The sequence below is a fragment of the Pleurodeles waltl genome, chromosome 4_1 (genome assembly GCF_031143425.1).
Source record: "Pleurodeles waltl isolate 20211129_DDA chromosome 4_1, aPleWal1.hap1.20221129, whole genome shotgun sequence".
Classification (NCBI taxonomy): Eukaryota; Metazoa; Chordata; class Amphibia; order Caudata; family Salamandridae; genus Pleurodeles; species Pleurodeles waltl.
The window spans coordinates 157,200,352-157,219,686 of NC_090442.1; the positions used below are offsets into that span (position 1 = coordinate 157,200,352).

At 47.4% G+C, this 19,335-nt stretch overlaps 1 protein-coding gene across 1 annotated transcript in view; it reads right to left on the reverse strand.

Annotated features, from left to right (window-relative positions):
• SLC13A4 (solute carrier family 13 member 4) overlaps window positions 1-19,335 on the reverse strand; it is a 235,981-nt gene that overhangs the window by 153,248 nt on the left and 63,398 nt on the right. The gene's annotated exons all lie outside the window — the stretch shown is intronic.

Below are 19,335 nucleotides of genomic sequence, written 5' to 3' on the forward strand. Positions count from 1 at the left end.
TGAAGGAGGAATACTAACAGCTCCTAAATATGGCAGCAGCCCACTGTACAATGGAGCAGAAGGTCATCACTTTATAAAATACACGAGTGTAAATCATAGAAACATTAGACCTTTGTGGCCTGAAGAGAATAGAATTGTTGAACGAAGGTGCCTGCAACTGATTCACAGAAATCAAGAATCAAAGATGTTTCTCATTTTAAACAAGGGCGTGATCCAACTGGTTTGTTGTCAGATATTGTGCAACCCAGGTTTGTTGTCAGATATTGTGCATATAGGGCGATGAGAGTCATGAAAATAGTGACACAGACCTAGAAATGAAAACAACATATCCAGTAATGAACGTCCGCAGAACATTTCCAATTTGCAAATATTTGGCAGTACTAAAGAAACCGCATTGGTTGATCGAACTGATGTAACTTATGTTTTTTTATTATTGTATAAGAATCTGATATTTTGTCTTTCTGGATATAAATGGTTGCAAGTAATGAGTTTCTGTTTGTGGTTTGTTTCCTTGTTTTCTCCTCTTTTTCTTCTACTAATCTTACTGTTTAAAAAAGGGGGAATTTGTGCTATTCTGTGATAGTGTTTGGTTGTGTAAATGTAACCTCTGTCTATTTAGAACTGTGATAAATCAGAGTTAGGCCCTGATTTAGATCTCGGTGGAAAGAATACTCACAAACGTGATGGATATCCCATCTGCCATATTACGAGCTCCATAGAATATAAATGGCAATTGTAGTACAGCGGACAGGATATCCATCATGGGTGGGATGGTAATCCCCCTTTACCAAGATCTAAATCAGACCCTAAGTATGTTTGGATTTGTGTAAGCATTCAGTTATCGTGAAGCTCAAAAAAGTGTATTTCTCTGGCACCATGAAGCTACTGGCCAAATTGCAGCTGAGGTGGACAGGTTTGGAGTGATTTCTGGATATCAAATTAATTCATCCAAGACTCAGACTTTGCTTAACTATCATGCTGAATGTTCTAGTTCTGGAATCACACCTTTGGACACCAATCTCAGGGTTAAGATCTGTGCTAACGTGGACCGCATTGTAGGACTGAACTACGAGTCCCTCCTTAAGTCTGTTAGTATTAAACTGTGGCCATGTGGTCTGCCTCCCAATCCTGAAGCTGCTGATGCGCACCACAAGGCCTCGAACCTGTTCTCACGTTGGACACGAGGGTGGGTCTACACTCACGCAATCGTTGTAGTTGAAACTGCTGGGACTGCCGCCCCTTCTGCCCAGCTCTGACAATAACAATGATTGTTTGAGCCACGCCCAGCCCTTTGATGCCTTAGTGGCACCACTTTACACATATGGTAGAAACTTTCAAGGGTGTGAGTAGGAGCAAATGGGGCTCACAGTGTTTGCCTTAGAGTCAACAATTAAAACAACCTTTATCAAAACTAATTGGTTTGATGTTCAACGTTTGCATGCAACTATGCATACAAAACCGCACCATTCAGCCACAGATTGACATACAATATACAGCCACATACACACATATAAAACATAGTAATATAGGTAGCTATGCACCCAGACCATAGGCCAGGCACTGAGTACAGTAATGACCTATGGCAGCGGTTCTTAATCTGTAGTCCGGGGACCCGTGGGGTTCAGCAAAGCCTACTCAGGAGGTCAGCGACTGCAAAGAAAATTAAAGAACACTAACATACTAATATAGTATATATAAATAAAGAAGTAAAATGTAAAAATGCTAATTTTAAATCGTCCTGTAAATGTGAAGGAATTTGAAATTGGGGGCTAAAAATTAAGGGCCTGACTTAGAGGTCGGCGGTAACGGTTCCACAGCTGGTTTTTCGACTTAAAACTTGACCACCGCCACGATGGTTCGCCTGCTGTATTTAGATGTTGGCGGTCCCATAGACTTTAACCCACCCAAGTACTGCCAACTCTGCCAAGGAATCCCATCTCCCACCACAATGCCATAGGAAAGAGTGGCTTATGGCGGGACTTCAGCCCCACTTACCGCTGGCAGATATCAATGTGCCAATCTGGCAGCACTGTGCTAATGGACTTGTGACTAACCTTCAAGGTTTCTTCCATGTACTTAATAACCAAGCCATTCAAACTCTCTAAGTAGTGTGCCTTCTTTTGTGGCTTATTAATGCCCTAGCTCAGTGGTTCCGATACTTTGGACTTCTGTGGACCCTCACCTAATCATAAATGGAACACAAGGACCCCCAGTGAATCATTATTGAAACTCTGGGACCCTTAATTAGTCATTGCAGGAAGCCATGAAAAAGTCAAGTAATTCTTGTGATTATGTTTCTGCCACAAAAGGATCTGACTTTTGTCTAATGGCAGTTTTGATGGCATAAAGTAGTGCAGAAGTTTTATATGCCTACTGCAAAGATCAAATCTGTATTTTATGTAAATAGCTGAGTAGATTAGTAAAGTCAGCCATTACCTGCGCTATAATACAAATGAAATTTATATGCGGGGCTATGGAGAGATGAAGGGCACTTTTGCTGGGTGGTAGTGAGGGAATCCGAGGAGGAGGTCATGGGAGCACCAATGATGATTGTTGGGCTGGACGCTAGAGGCGCTAAAGACTGTGATGATTGGTATGTGACAAGGTGAAGTAATTGTGTGTCTTTTTTTGAGTGTCTTGAAAGAACGTGCTGATTGAGGGAAGAAGTGAAGGTAAGGTGACCTCTACTGTTGCACGTATCACACACACCCACCAGCAATTTTGTGACTGTCTACGTAGGCTAGTGTTTTAGAGCAACAGTTTAGCCAGTAGCAGAGATGGCATATTATTGGATGACTGCTGCTCAAGCCCTCACTCGGGTTATAGAGGACAGCTCTGACGTATAATCAGAAACTGAGACACCAGATACTGAGACAGTATCTGAGGGATAGGGCAATGGTGCAGACCCTTGGGGGGATTTTTCAGTCAGAGGAGTCCCATTCGATAACTCCTCTTCCATTGATTATGAGGGAGGTGATGAGGACAGTCCCACTGTCCCTTCGCAAGCACAGTCTGTGCAGTGGGACAGTAGCGGGTTAGCCCAACCCAGAGAGCAGGTGCATGAGGTGGCAAGCATGGAGAGAGTGCTCTCTTGGGAGCCCCCCAATGTAGTTCAGCCCCAAATTCCACCGCCCAAATCGTATTGTGGAGACATCAAAATTATCTATCACAAAACAACCTGCGTTTTTGGTCCTGGGCTCGGCAGCCATATAGGGAAACCTACCAAACCCACACATTTCTGGAAACTAGACATCCTGGGGAGTCCACAGAGGTGTGACTTGTGTGGATTCCCCAAAGTATCCTTACCCAGAATACCCTGCAAAGATGAAATGTTGAATAAAACCTCAATTCTTTCTTGCATTTCTGTCACACAAACTACAGGAATATGCTGGGATCCACAAAATTCCTACCACCCATTGTTTTCCCACCTGCCCTGATAAAATCACTACCTCACTTGAGTGCCTGTACCTAGTGCCTGCGTCAGGAATGGATCACCCCAGGCTCAACAGTTGTCCTCATGTGAGGACCAACATTGACCGTTGTGTGATCTATTCCTGTTGCGGACACTTGGCCTACCCACACAAGTGAGACCATTTTTATCGGGAGACTTGGGGAAATGCTGGGTGGAAGGAAATTTGTGTCTCCTCTCAGTTTCCAGAACTTTCTAGAAGTGAAATGTGAGGAAAAAGTGTTTTTTTGCCAAATATTGAGGTTTGCAAAGGATTCTGGGTAACAGACCCTGGTGAGAGCGCCACAAGTTACCCCATCCTGGGTTCCCCTAGGTGTCTAGTTTTCAAAAATGCACATTTGTTAGGTTTTCCTAGGTACTGGCTGAGCTAGAGACCAAAATCCACAGCTAAGCACTTTCCAGAAAACACTTCAGTTTTCATTGTAAACATTTGATGTGTTCATGTTGCATTTTGGGGCGTATCCTGTCGCGGGCACTAGACCTAACCACACAAGTGAGGTACCATTTTTATCGGGAGACTTGGGGGAATACTGGGTGGAAGGAAATTTGTGGCTCCTCTCAGATTCCAGAACTTTCCATCACCGAAATGTGAGGAAAAAGTGTTTTTTGTTGGATTTTGAGGTTTGCAAAGGATTCTGGGTAACAGAACCTGAAAAAAAGACTGGGGGCCTGATTCACAAAAGTAAAATTACATTTGTAAGTTTGCAATTGTTTGCTGCATAGTGCGAACAAGGGACTCCCTGCTGAAAATAGGTAAACAGGGCATGGAACACATAGAAATATACAAGAAAAATAGCCATCTAGCCTTTTGAATCAATAGGCACCTATCCCAAAGTTTTAAATTAACATAACATGACTAAGGAAGACTTCAATATCATTTCATACACTTCTTTACATCAATCCTTTATCACACAATTTAGTCTGCTTATTATCACATTTGATCTGTTGCAATCCAAGGAAAAATAATCTCCCTACAATATCATTATAAATCACAAAATTTTAAAATGCAGGTTGCTTCAGTATTACTTGCAACATAAAACCAGAAACCACATCCCCCAATCAGCCCGAATCATACCCATCACAAAATAATTCATTCCAATCACTACTTCCACATTAATCTCACCCCTTCATCCATACACTCCTATGCGCAAAAAGTGGTCCTCAGTATTGAATAGTACTTATGCATCATTACATCACAACATCAAATCTTTTATAATACATCAGAACAGTTTTAAATTCTAATATCAGCATTCATCCACTCTCTTGAGGGAGATTATTTTCCTCTGGATCTGCCTGCCACCATAAAAGTTCTTACCTGGCAGTCAAACAAGTTAGAGGTGCAATCGGATCCTATACAAGCCTTAGCCACATCCATTACCAAGATGGAGACCAAACCTACTGCCCTCAAACAAAGAGGGCTCAGCATTAGCACCAGTATTGCTAGCAACGGTCCACTAACATACGCTTTCCAATTATTGACAAGTTTTCTATCCTCCTGGAAGTTTTTACCTCAATGATTTCGGAACGGAAATTATCCCTCCAGGCTACAGCTGAAGCTGGACAGCAATTACAGGAATCTGAAATTGTACCACTGAAATGGGCAAATTCACTCCCAGAGTCCACAGCAAATGTTACAGCAACTCTGGATGGTTTAGCATGTTCAACATGGTCAACAAACCCCTTGACAATCCCTGGATATCATGAAGTGCATCAATCAGCAGTAAAAAAGAAATATGTTCATAAGACCAACATGTGGCCTCTCAATATATATTAACATCGGTCTGGACATGAAAGTGAAAAAAGTTGCATCCCAGGGCGACATGATGCAATTGATTACGCTGGAATGCATAAACATCAATGACAACTGGATAAAGATCTTATTAGTTAATCTCTTCCTTAATTGCTTTGGGCCGTGGAGAGCAGAGAGTATGCTGAAACTCTAGAGGAGGTGCTATGTGATCATGCCAGCTATAATATCATAATTTGAGGCAATTTTAATTTCTGGCATCTGAGGACGATTTCAGCTCAGTATGCCCATCAACCGAACAGGTACAACGCCTTTTCAATAAACAAAAACTCAAGTCCATTCAGCACACACTTGAAACAAACTCGTCGGCTCAAAAAATCCTAAAAAAACATCCAGGGGAAAAGTACTCTTGATTACATCTTCAATTAGGATAAAATCATTAAGCGTCTGGAGACTTTTGAAATCCTTTACACCGACGTTAGCGATCATTTACATCTATGCGTAGCACTGAATATGTATTTGACTTGCCTTGACAATCAGGCAACACTGCTGGGGACCTCAAAAGGTGATGAACATTTACAACTAATACAGCAAATAAAATGTGTGCCAATGTCACTGCAAAAAATGAGAGGATGGATAGCTATCAGAAAGAAAGAAGGAAAGAAAATAGAAAGAAGTAAAACAAGAAAGAAAGAAAGAAAGAAAGAAAAAGAAAGAAAGAAAGTGTTACAGCTGATATTGAACATGATAAAGGCTGGTATTCTTCCTGGGCAAAGTTTATTAAAGAGCCATTGGTGAAACTGAGTCCAAAATAAATGTGTTCTGAATAATTGTTCACTTATGAATTCAAGGAAGGAATTCAAATCCTGTAATATTAAAGGTTTCGGTTTGTGTACTGTGTGCATGGTAAAAAGAGGATCATTTAAGACAGAACTGTTTGTATGGACGCAGTCTGTTGCACTGCAAAATCGATAAACAAAGGACAGTCTAAAAGGAGTTTATAACATCGCAGTAGACAGGATCTGATGAAGCTGGAATGTGCCCCGAGCTCACATCTGGCAGAAAGCTCCTTCTATCATATCAGGCTCTAAGCACAAAGTAAACACTAAAGAAATTATAAAGTAAAAGCAGGAAATCTGTCACTGAAGGGAATTACGTTGTGTGCAGTTACGCTCATTGTGACAGAGTAAAATGCAGTCACCAAAAGTGAAGTTATCCAGTGACTTAACAGGGCTTACCCATTGCCCTCCGCTATATTCAGAAGTGGGTGGAACCAAATGTGAATGACACAACAACTGACCAATGAATGAAGAGAGGTGGCTGAAAGCACCTTTAAGTTTGAGTAAATATATTAAACATATAATTGTAGTAAAATCAAAAGGTCTTGGCTAATGCCAGACCTAAAAACACAAACAAAAACAAGCATAGGCATAGCCAATAGATTTTTCCTTTGCAAGAGTTTCTATTTTGTCTCTGTTTTCTCTCTTCTACAGTAGTTAAAACCTGTGCCTAAAAGTTAGTGGCATAGTGGTGTAGAGTGGAGTAGAGTGCCATAGGAGCAGTGGCGTAGAGCACAGTGGTGCAGAGTAGAGTGCAGTGAGGTACAGTGCAGTTGTTTAGAGTGCATTGGCATAGAGTGCAGTGGTTTAGAATGCAGTGGCATTAATGGGCGTGGGGCAGAGTAGAGTGGCAGAGAGTGCAGTAGTGTAGAGTGGTGTAGTGGCATGGAGTGATGCAGAGTAGAGTGGCATAGAGTGCAGTGGCATAGAGTGCAGTGGCGTAGAATGCAGCAGTACAGAGTAGAGTGGTGTAGAGTACAGTGGCGGAGTGCAATGTTGCAGGATAGAGTGTCAGTTCAGTGGTGTAGAGTGGCGTAGAGTAGTACAGAGAGCAGTGGCGTAGAATACAGTGGTGCTGAGTAAAGGGCCGTGGTGTACAGTGCAGTTGTTTAGAGTGCCTTGGCATAGAGTGCAGTAGCATAGAGTGGCATGGGCAGAGTAGAGTGGCATACAGTGAAGTGGAGTAGAGTGGCATACAATAGAGTGGCGGAGAGTGCAGTAATGTAGAGTGGTGCAATGGCATAGAGTGCAGAGTAGACTCGAATGGCATAGAGTGCAGTGGTGCAGAGTGGAGTAGTGTAGCATGGTGCAGTGCAGAGCAGAGTATAGTGTTGTAAAGTGTAGTGATGTACAGTGGAGTTATGCAGAGTAGAGTGGTATAGAGTGCAGTGAAATAGAGTGTATTTGTGCAGAATGCAGTAGTACAGAGTAGAGTGGTGTAGAGTATAGTGGCGGCCAGTGCAGTGTTGCAGAGTAGAGTGTTGGAGTGCAGTGGTGTATAGTGCAGTTGTTTAGAGTGCATTGGTGTAGAGTGCATTGAAGTAGAATGCAGTGGTTGAGAGTGCAGTGGGGCTGAGTGGCATAGAGCGCAGTGGCGTAGAATAGATTGTTTCAGAGTAGGGTGCAGTGGCATAGAGTGGAGAGGTGTAGGGTAGAGTGCAGTAACATAGAATGCAGTGGCGTAGAGTGCAGTGGCATAAAGTAGATTGTTTGAGAGTGGAGTGAAGTGGCGTAGAGTGGAGAGGTGCAGGGTAGAGTATAGTTACATAGAGTGTGATGGCATACAGTAAAGAGGCATAGAGTAGATTAGAGTGACGTACAGTGTATTGATGTAGAGTGCAGGGGCATAGAGTTGAGTGTTACAGAGTAGAGTGCACTAGCGTATAGTGTGTTAGCATAGAGTACGGTGGCGTTCAGTGCTGTGTTGGCATAGAGAGGAGTTGTGCAGACTAGATTGGTGTTGCCTAGACTAGAGTGGTATAGCTTTCAGAGGCACAGAGCGCAGTGGTGTAGAGAGGCTTAACGTGCATTGGCACAGAGTAGAGTAGAGAGGAGTAGTGTGAAGTAGCATAGAGTGCAGCGGCACAGAGTGGAGTGGAGAAGAGTGCAGTGTCCCACCGCGTAGTGGCATGGATTGGTGCAAAGTAGAGTGTTCAGTGGTGGAGTGGTGTGGGGTGGTGCAGAGCAGAATGGATTGGAGTATGCATTGTGTGGTAACACACTCCCATTACAGACAACACTTTTTTGTTTGAAAAGACCATTACATTGCACAGACATACAGTTTTTCAAATAAAACTATACAGTGCACAGACGATGATGTATGGAAATTGCATCACCTAATGCAATGATTTGTTTTAATCATATAAAGGTACTTCTTTTCCAGCACAGTTCAGAATTAACAAAATTGTGCTTCATTTGTGCTCCTTATTCTGATATCTTGTGAAGTTTATATAAATGTTGTCATGTGATAGAAAAAAACTCTTTCCTAACCACAGTATCAAGTATTGTTGCATAAATCCTCTCACTTTGAAGTCAGAGAAAGAAAAGTAAACACTAAGGCCCTCATAATAACCTTGGCGGTTGGTGATAAAGTGCAGTAATACCGCCAACAGGCTGGCGGTAACTACCGCCAAATTATGACCATGGCGGTAATATTTCGAAAGACAGCCAATGTACCACACCGAACGCCAGGGCAGAAACAACAGCCACCACGGTGGTAGCCGCCTACAGCCCGGCGGAAGACAAAGTTCCGCCCACCATATTATGACCTGGCAAACCGCCACCTTTTCTGGGGCGGTACCAATGTCATCAAAAGCCTGGTGGAAACAGGACTCACCATTGGAGACACAGGGAAGAATCACGCCGCCAAGGAACCAGGGCTGCAAGTTTTCCCGATGATCTTCTACGTTATGCTCCACCACGAACACCAACGCCGGCGAAGACGACGACGGTGAGTACAGCCGCCTAGCACACAAGGGAGGGAGGGAGGAAAACGAGAGTGACACACACACACACACACGCACAAAACACACCCCACACACACACCACACACACACCACACACACAACCAGCTGCACAAGAAAACAATTTGTCCCCGAAAATTGGCTGAATAATGCATGGACAACAGGAATTGACTAAAGTGAGTGTAATAAGATCAACAGCAAAATCAATAAGTTGATGTGACAATGCAACAGATATGTACAAATGTACAAAAAAAGGGACACTGCCCAGTCCACAGTTCACAAGGGCCACATGGCCACAGGGCAAAGTCCAAGGCCCCACTCAATCCCTGCACCAATACGGAGAGAGCACTGCAGGGGCATCAGTTGGCAAATAGGCAGGCACCTCAGGGGGAGGAGGGGGCACCTCAGCCGGATGCGGAAACAAGACCACTGGTTCTGGAGGGGGCAACATGCCCATTGCTTGATCCTGGGGAATGCAAGGCCACAATCTCTCAAGTGGGAGAATTGCCCACTGGTTCTGGAGGGGGCAACATGCCCATTGCTTGGTCCTGGGGAGTGCAGGGCCACAGTCTCTCAAGTAAGTGACTTGCCCACTGGTTATGGAGGGGGAAGCATGCCCTGTGCTTGGTCCTGGGGAGTGCCAAGGCCACAGTCTCTCAAGTGGGTGACTTGCCCATTGGTTCTGGAGGGGGCAACATGCCCTGTGCTTGATCCTGGGGAGTGCAAGGCCACAGTCTCTCAAGTGGGTGACTTGCCCACTGGTTCTGGAGGGGGCAACATACCCTGTGCTTGGTCCTGGGGAGTGCAAGGCCACAGTCTCTCAATATGGTGTGTGCCAGCGGTGATGTCTGCACTGTGGTGGTGGTTGTGGGAGGTTCCTGCTCAGCCCCTGCACCCTCTGATGTCTGCACTGTGGTGGTGGTTGTGGGAGGCTCCTGCTCAGCCCCTGCACCCTCTGATGGCTGCACTGTGGTGGTGGATGTGGGCGGCTCCTGCTCAGCCCCTGCACCCTCTGATGGCACTGCACTGTGGTGGTGGTGGTTGTGGGAGGCTCCTGCTCAGGCCCTGCACCCTCCGATGGTTGCACTTTGGTGGTGGTTGTGGAAGGCTCCTACTCAGCCCCTGCACCCTCCGATGGCTGCACTGTGGTGGTGGTTGTGGGAGGCTCCTGCTCAGCCCCTGCACCCTCCGATGGCTGCACTGTGGTGCTGGTGGTTGTGGGAGGCTCCTGCTCAGCCCCTGCATTCTCTGTTGGCTGCACAACCACGGCTGGCGGTGTGGTCTCTTTGACAGCTGCTGGTGCAGGCTCCTTCCCCTTCTGGCTGGCTGGTACAGACTCCTTCCCCTTCTTACTGGCTTGTGCAGGCTCCTTCCCCTTGTTCCCGGCTTGTGCAGGCTCCTTCCCCTTCTTGCTGGCTTGTGCAGGCTCCTACCTGTTCTTGCTGGCTGGTGCAGGCTCCTTCCCCTTCCTACTGGCTGGTGCAGGCTCCTTCTTGCTGGCTGGTGCAGGCTACTTCCCCTCCAGTATTTGTGGCCTGGAATCCTTTCCACCACGAGTAGGTGCTGCAGAAACTGGGCCCGTGGACTGTTTGGCTGAGGTGCTTGGCTGGGTCCTTGATACCCTGGACATACGTGCAGGATGGGGGGGGAGGGGTAGTGAAGAGGTCAAGTTGGGCAAGGAAAAGCTTTTTAGGGACACTGGGGCGGGAAGAGGGAGAAGTAATGGGAGTGGAGGATTAGGGAGTGGTTGTTGGAGTTGTTTGTCTGCTGGATTTGGGTGCAGGTGCATGGGTTGTATGCTGTTGTGTGTCTGAGTGCTTGCGTTTGTGTACTTTAGGAGGGTGGGGACAGACATGGTGGGGGAGGACACAGGGGACGTGTGCATGGATGTTGTAGAGGTGCCTGCTAGTGAGGTGTGGGTTCTGCTTGGTGTGGTGATGATGCAGGTAGTAACATAACATAACATAACATGTGTATTTGTAAAGCACACGTTCACCCGTAGGCATCTTGGCGCTGAATAACAGATGTTTATTGTTACCCAGCTCAATGGTACTCATTTTATCGACCTCAGAATTTTGGATGAAAGGCTGAGTGAACCTGCCGGGATTTGAACCTGTGACCATGAGGTCAAACACAGGCCCCTACAGTGGACGCATTAGTGCACTAAGCCACCAGACCCGGATGAGTAGATGATGATATAGTGCATGCAGGTGTGAGTGTGGACATAACTGGGTGGGAGGCGGAGGAGGAGGAGGAGGGGAGACAGTGGAAATAGTGGATGTTGTTGTGTTTGCAACTGGATGGTGTTTGTGTGAGTGCCTGTGGGATGAAGTGTGGTGCTTGTGTTTCCTGTGACACTCTTGGGTGTTGTCCTGTGTGCATGCCCGTCTTCCTGTGTGCTTGGGATGGGTTAGGGTTGAGGAAAATGGGACTGGGAAGTGGTAGTTGGGGGGGGGGGGTAGAAACAGGGACAATGGCTGCCATCAGAGAGGAGGCCAGAGCCTGGATCGATCTCTGTTGGGCCGCCAATCCAGTGTGAATGCCCTCCAGGAATGCATTAGATAGCTGCATCTGGGCTGCCAACCCCTGGATGGCATTCACAATGGTTGACTGCCCTACAGAGATGGATCTCAGGAGGTCAATAGCCTCCTCACTGAGGGCAGCAGGGCTCACTGGAGCAGGGCCTGAGGTGCCTGGGGCGAAGGAGATGCCCACCCTCCTGGGTGAGCGGGCACGGGCAACTTGCTGAGGGGCTGCTGGGAGGGCGGTGCTGATACGGGGGTGGCGGCTTTACCTGTAGCTGGGGTGGTCACAGAAGTGTCCGCCACCACCAGAGAGCTCCCATCGGAGGAGGTATCTGAGTCTGTATTGTCCCCTCCAGTCTCTGCCACGGTGCTCCCCTAGCCCTCCGTCCCACAGGTGTCCTCAGCGCCGGTGGACTCTGCCTCCTGGGACCTGTGGGATACAGCTCCCTCCGTTGCCGGTGCCTCTGCTCCTCCGCCAGATGATACTAATGCACATAAGGACAGGATGTCAAAACAAGAAAGGGGGGGAGAGACAAAGGACACTGGGTCAATGACTGCACCAACACCACCGTTGGCACACACAGCACCCTCACACACAGGAAACAGGCCTACGCACTATGCATTGCACTACCAGTGATATTGCTAGCCACCAAGGCATGAGGAGGAGCACACACCGCCAACTGAAGCACACCTGGGACCCACGCAGCCCTGACCAGTAGTGGATGCTAACAAGCTAGGTAGGCAGTTTTTCCCCTTCAGACCCTTAGCCACCAGAGGACCTACGCAGCTATGTCTGGACTGGACTAGGGGCACCCACTGACCCATAACCGCCACCCGGATACTACCCCGCCAGCCGTTTCTTTCAATGATGGCCACTGTACTCACTCCTTTGTGGCTGCTGTGATGCCCTCTAGCGCTCATTTAGCACTGGATAGGCCACCACCAGTATGTGGGCCATCAGGGGGGTCAGGGTCCAACAGGCACCCCTTCCTCGTTGGGAAGCCATTCCCAGCATTCTTCTGTGCCCATCGTCTAAGGTTCTCCCACCGTTTGCGACAGTGGTTGCTCCGCCTGCCATAGACCCCAAGGGTCGACACCTCCTTGGAGATGGAACGCCATATTCCCTTCTTTTGATGGGCACTGACCTGCAGAGGCAATAGAGACAGGAGAACACCATTAGACAAATATTCCAGCCAGTTACACGAATGGCCCACCAAACCCATCACTATTGGCACAAACATAGCTCAGCACTCATCATGTACCCAGCCAAGAGGACATCCCTCCCCCCTTTCACGATGCCTTCAGACACACCTCCATGCATTCCTGCCACACGCATTGTGCCCCAGTGTGCTCACCTGTTGGTCTGGAGGCCAATACAGCAGTCCGTACTGGGGTAGGACCCCATCCACCAGTCTCTCCAATTCCTCTGAAGTGAAGGCTGGGGCCCTTTCCCAGTCACACGGGCCATGGTAGGTTTCAGACACAGGTCACAGCAGCACATGCAGTGTAGGTCCTCTCCTTTGTAAGGTCAGGAAACAAGTGTGGAATCAGATAGAAAATGGGTGGTCACGTCCGCAGCGGTGCATACAGTCACCGCCAGCGTAGATCACCATTGGCCACTGTACCCTATAGGGCCCAATTATAACCAATGAGGAATTGCACCGCAGTTCCTGACCGCCTTCCACCACAGCGCACAATGTCAGTGGAATTGCCTCACTTCCAACTGTTCCTCCACACAAGACAGACGGACGCCATTTCAGGGGGGGTGCAGGCCTATGGAATAATGCTGCATAACAGGAGAAATAGGCAAATACTCAACAAATTACACTGTCCTATGACATGTTTGCACATTGCAGACTACTTTTGTGGCTCCATTGTTCAGTTTGTGACAGCCTCCTCACTCTTTTGTACCTTAGATACCTACCGCTGCGGATGAATAGGAGATGGAGACATACCTCCGTGTACAGACCCCAGGTGGACTTGGCTACACTGGAGGACAGGCACATTATCCTCACCTATAGACTGGACAGGGCCACAATCACAGAGCTGTGTGCACAATTGGAGCCTGAGCTGATATCTGTTATCCGCCACCCCACTGGGATCCCCCCTCTTGTGCAAGTGCTATCAGTGCTCCATTTCCTGGCAACTTGTTCTTTTCAAGTGACAGTGGGCTTGGCAGCAGGAATGTCACAGCCAATGTTCTCAATAGTGCCTAAAGATTGTTGTCTGCCCTGATTAAACACATGTGCAGCTACATAGCATTCCCCCAGGTTGAGGATTTGGCCACTGTGAAGGCTGGGTTTTATGCAATGGGACATATCCCCAATATAATTGGGGCAATTGACAGAACACATATTGCATTTGTTCCCCCCCCCACCGCCAGAATGAACAGGTGTTCAGGAATCGTAAGAGCTTCCACTCTATGAATGTACAGATGGTGTGCTTGGCGGACCGATATATCTCCCTGTCAATGCTAAGTATCCTGGGTAAGTGCATGATGCCTTTGTCCTGAGGAATAGCAGCATCCCAAATGTGATGGGCCAACTACAGAGGCACAGGGTGTGGCTAATAGATGAGCCCTGGTTCCCACCCAGTACATGTTGGTGTATGCCTATGGTGTTGGCCATATAGGATAGTGTGTGGCTAAATGTTGTCCCTCAATATTTGCAGGTGACTCTGGTTATCCAAACCTATCATGGCTGCTGACCCCTGTGAGGAATGCCAGAACAAGGGCAGAAGAACGTTATAATGAGGCACCTGGGTGAATCAGAAAGACAATTTAAAGAACCTTTGGCCTCCTGAAGGCCACATTCCGGTGCCTCCATCTGACACTTACTGTTACCTCTGGCTATTCATTTTGCAGATGTTGGTGATTTGACAAATACTCCTGGTGTGATCACAACAGCCAGCTACAGGTCATTGATTCTTTGCTCATTCTATGTACAGTTCATTTGCACTGGTTGTACCTGTTTCAATCAATACATATTTGGAATGCATGACATACTTAAAATCGATTTATATCAAAGGGTGTTTATTGAAGTGCTAATATATAGAGGGGGAAGTGCAGTGGGATAGGGTGATGATGGAGGAAAGTCCAGGGTATTGTTCCAGTCTGTTTGCAGCACAGGTGCATTGTCCAAGAGGACATAGGAAGGGGAGCAATGGCAGTTCAAGGTGAACAGGGTGACTGAGTGGGACACAAGGGGGACAATCAGGAGAGTCTAATTTCCTGGTGGGGGTCTTGGCAAGTGTCTCTGGCTTCTGTCTGGATCACAGGGAACGTTTGCGGGTGGTGCACCTTCTGCAGGGGGAGGGGTGCTGGTGGCCTGTGAGTCCTGTGGCGGGGCCTCCTGGCAGCGGAAGTGGAAGGCTGTTCTTATGACTGGCTACTGGCAGGGGCCCTCTGGTGTGACACTGCCTCCCTCATAATGTTGGCCATGTCTGCCAGCACCCCCGCTATGGAGATCAGTGTGTTCTTGATGGCCTGCAAGTCCTCCCTGATACTGTCCCTCCTGCAGCCGCCTGGTCTCCTACACGTTGTCTAGGATCTGGCCCATCATGTCCTGAGAATGTTGATAGGCTCCCAGGATCTCAGGGAGCCGCTCCTGGAGAGTCAGATCCCTGCTCCTGTTCTCCCCATGGTGCACAGCACTCCTCCCAGTTTCCCTGTTGGCCTGTGCCTCTGTCCCCTGAACCGTGTGCCCACTGCCACTAACCCCAGGTCCCTGATTGTCTTGTGTGCTAACTGTGGCCTGGGGTCCCTGTACAGGTGCGCACACTACTGATTGACGTGTCCTGGGGACAGAGGTTTGGGTACGCTGGGTGGGTGCTGTGGTGTTGTTTTCTGATGGGGGAGGCTCTGTGGTGGTCTGTGACGGGGCTTGGGTAAATGGCTGTCCAGTGGTCCCTGATGGGCAAGGTAGATCGTCCAGATCCTGAAGACCAGAGTTACTGTCATCACTGTGGGCCTCTCCAGTTGGGGGACTGGATAGTGCTGCCACCTCCTCTCAAGTGACATTGGCTGGGGTGCCTGTGGGGATGTAAATGATGTATTATGCTTCATGTGTATGACATTTGTACATCCCTGGCTTCCCCTCTATGGTTGGTGTTTCCCTGCCAGCTTTTACTTGTTTATATTGGTGTATGGTGGGATTGTTAGTTTCCCTATGCTGTGCATGCTTTAGTGATGAGTGTCCATGCAGGGCTGTGAGGGGTGTCCATGCATTGGTACATCATGCAGGGCTTAGCATTGCGATTAGTGCAATGTGATTGAGTGTGTGGGATGTAGTGGAGTGATGGGAGTGAGGGTATGTGATGACGTGCAGATAGGGGGTGATAATAGTAGAGAGTTGACTTACCAGAGTCTAGTCCTCCTCCGACTCCGGCCAGGCCCTCAGGATGCAGTATTGCCAAGACTTACTCCTCCCATGCTGTGAGTTGTTGCGGAGGAGGTGGGGGTCACCCCCAGTCCTCTGGATAGTGAGCTGGTGTCTTGCTGCTATGGAACGTACCTTCCCCCGTAGGTCGTTCCACCTCTTCCTGATGTCGTCCCTTGTTCTGGGGTGCTGTCCCACGGCGTTGACCCTGTCCACGATTCTCCGCCATAGCTCCATCTTCCTGGCTATTGATATTTGCTGCACCTGTGCTCCAAATAGCTGTGGCTCTACCCTAACAATTTCCTCCATCATGACCCTTAACTCCTCCTCAGTGAAACGGGGGTGCCTTTGTGGTGCCATGGGTGTTATGTGATGTGTGTTGGTGAGGGTGTTTGGTGATGTGTTGGGGTGTGTGAAGTGGGGTGCGTGAGGGATGTATGGGTGTATGTGGTGTGTGTATGTAGTTGTGGAAGTGGTCTTGGTGTAAGTCTGGTGGCGCTTATTGGTATTCATAAAGGGTTGTGGGTAATGTGGGTGTGTGTTTTATAGTGGTGTGGGTGAGGTGTGTGTATGGGTGTCAGGTGTGTGTTGTTTGAATTGTCCAATGTGGTGTTTTTTTGTCTGTGGGTGTCCATTGTGAGCGTGGCGGTATGTACCGCCAATGGTTTACCGCAGTTGAATGTCCGCTGTGGTGATTCGTGGGTCTTAATGTGATGGGCGTTGTTCTGTCGGCGTAACAGTGTGAGTTTTGATACCGCCACTTTATCACTGAGCTTTGGGCTGGCAGATTTGTGTCTGTGGCTGTATTCTGTTGGATTGGTGTTTGTGTGTCATAATATGGTGAACGGATATCTGCCACCGCCGCGGTAAGTTGGTGGCCGTCAGCGTGGCGGTAAGCGGGAGTTACCGCCTGGGTCATAATGACTCCCTAAGTTCCCACTGAAGACAGAGTCTGATATTTGACCTTCTACTTGAATGCACAGCAAATGTGATGAGACAAACATAAGATTTACAGGCCTGTTTACAGAAAGGTAGTAGTCTGAAGGAAACTGTAAATAAGGTTTGGGAAAGGGAAGTACTCAGACTGCATAGCCTAAAACAAAATAAAGCCATAAAATTGAAAGCAATGAAATGTGAGTTACAAACCACAAAGCCAATGGCAAGCAACGTCTGGAATGCATTCCGAAGGAAGCTCTATGAATGTACTTAAAGTGACAACCGTGGGATACTTTGTGGGGAAAGTCCAGTATTTTAGTCCACTCTGTATCTTGCAGGCGTTTGGCCACGTTAATCACCCAGGTAGTATGACGAGAAGACCTGGAGTGGTCTCAATGTTTCAGGAAAGGCCTGTACACCCATTCTATCAGTTTGCCACTAGTCCCTATGGTGTAGAGCTTCTGGCACACCTCATGTAGTGTTAGTGCTAGGTGGCAGACATGAAATAGAGCATGTAATGATTGTTTAAGGTGGTTGTAAGTAAGGAGTTGACTGGGGGGAAGATGGTAGTCTGCCACAAGGGTTTGGAAATTTAGTAGCTCTCCATCCAGAAACAAATCCCCCAAATTTAAGACCCCTGCAGCATGCCTCTGATGGGGTTGCTCTGAGCAAAGCCATCCTGTGCGAGTGGGAAGGCTTAGCAAAGGTAGTGCAGAAGCACAGGGTTTCTTTGTGTCATTGCGTTTACAGGTTCTAGCAAGGCAAGAGAAATCTGTGCATGATAACCCCGGATGGTGATCCATAGAATGGTCAGTAGGAAACAATGAGCAATGCTGTAAGCCCTCTTTAAAGTCTTTACTGATAAACCCCATCTCATGCAGGGGGTGGGCAGAAAGCCAGCGAGCCACCCAGTTGGCCAGTGCAGCTGAAGAATAGCGTTCTAGGTGCAGAAGGCACCAGCAGTCATGGGTAGCTTTAAAGTGGAAAGAGCTACCCGATGGCACCCTAGCGACCAAATCAGATGTGTGGCATGTCTGAAGGAGGAATGAAGGATGAGCAGGGGAAGGTTTGCTAAATAATACTATCATCGGGGTAGCACACATCTTCACTAGTGCCACGTGGCCCACTGCAAAAAGCAGAAGCGAAGACCAAAAAGCAAACTTGGCTCGGAGGGACTGTGACGCTCTGCTGAGATTTCCATCCTGCAAATCAGTGGGAGAATGGTAGATATAAATCACTAGGTATCGAAAGGTAACTGGTTCCCAGTTCAACCTGAGGTCTAATTGTATATAAAGGGGGAAACAGTGCCATATGTTAAAGAAAGACTAATTACATTTTCAATTTTTTACATTTTGTTTGTGCAATTCACATCCCAAATATTTTGAAGATTCTATATGTACTTGACACTTAGAGACAACCCAGACCACTAGTTTGGCTTTTGCTCAATTTCAAAACCATTTTAAGACCCAGACAAAGCAGGCAACTGCCTTGCACAACCTTGCAAAGGGTCTGGCCCTGCTCACCCTTCACAAGCACGAACAGCAGACCATTTCACCAGAAGGGTTTGCCAAGGTGGGTGGGTGCTGCTTATTCAACCACCTGACAGTGCCGCTTCTGTTTCTCTCCTGTCTGCAGAGACAACTCCCCAGGTACCCAATACCTTCCGATAGTCTTGGTGGACCCATCTTGTCTGATTTTAGGAATTGTCCCACCTTGTTCTTCTCTTCCTTATTTATCCGGTTCTTAGCAACAACCTCCCATTTGATCGCGATTTCATCCTACTCTTTTATTATCTTTGATTGGTAATCCGGGCTTCCAGTTCTGAGATAAATGTAGAGTCCCAGACATACACTTGAGTGCTGTGAGACTACAGACAAGTTCTGGGTATCTCACATCCTGACATTAGGTGTTAGACTGTCACCCACGCCATCTGCCCTGCCTCATTGAAACATTTTTTAGGTTAAAAGTAAATGGGTGGTTGGGGTGAGCCAGATGTTTTTGTTCAATTTGTTTAAACTAGCATAAGGTGTATTACCTTAATGTTTCCCAAACTGTTTGTCAGGGGTTTTAAAATGTTCAGAAACATAATCAAAATTCTGTTGTTACTTTCTCTTTAAGAAAGATTGGGTAGGTTTGGGTAGGGGTGATGGCCTTGAGACAGTGCTGAAGGGCATTAATTTGCTACTGAACAATGACGTAATTTGACACCTGAATGTAGTACACCAGGAGGCAATCACAAAAAGACCACAATGAATAAATAGTGCTATGTTAAAAAAAAGAGTAAATAATTGCACTGATAACATAGTGAGGCATGGCCTGTCTTGGGTGTGTCTGTAAAACTGAGGTTCGTTCTTGAATTTTTGTCCTCAATTTTGACCCTTCGTCGTGAATTTTTGTCCTGAATTTTGACCCCTTGTCCTCCATTTTTTACAGTCCTGTCCAGAATTTGCCTCAATGCCAGGTGGTCACCCTAAGGGTCA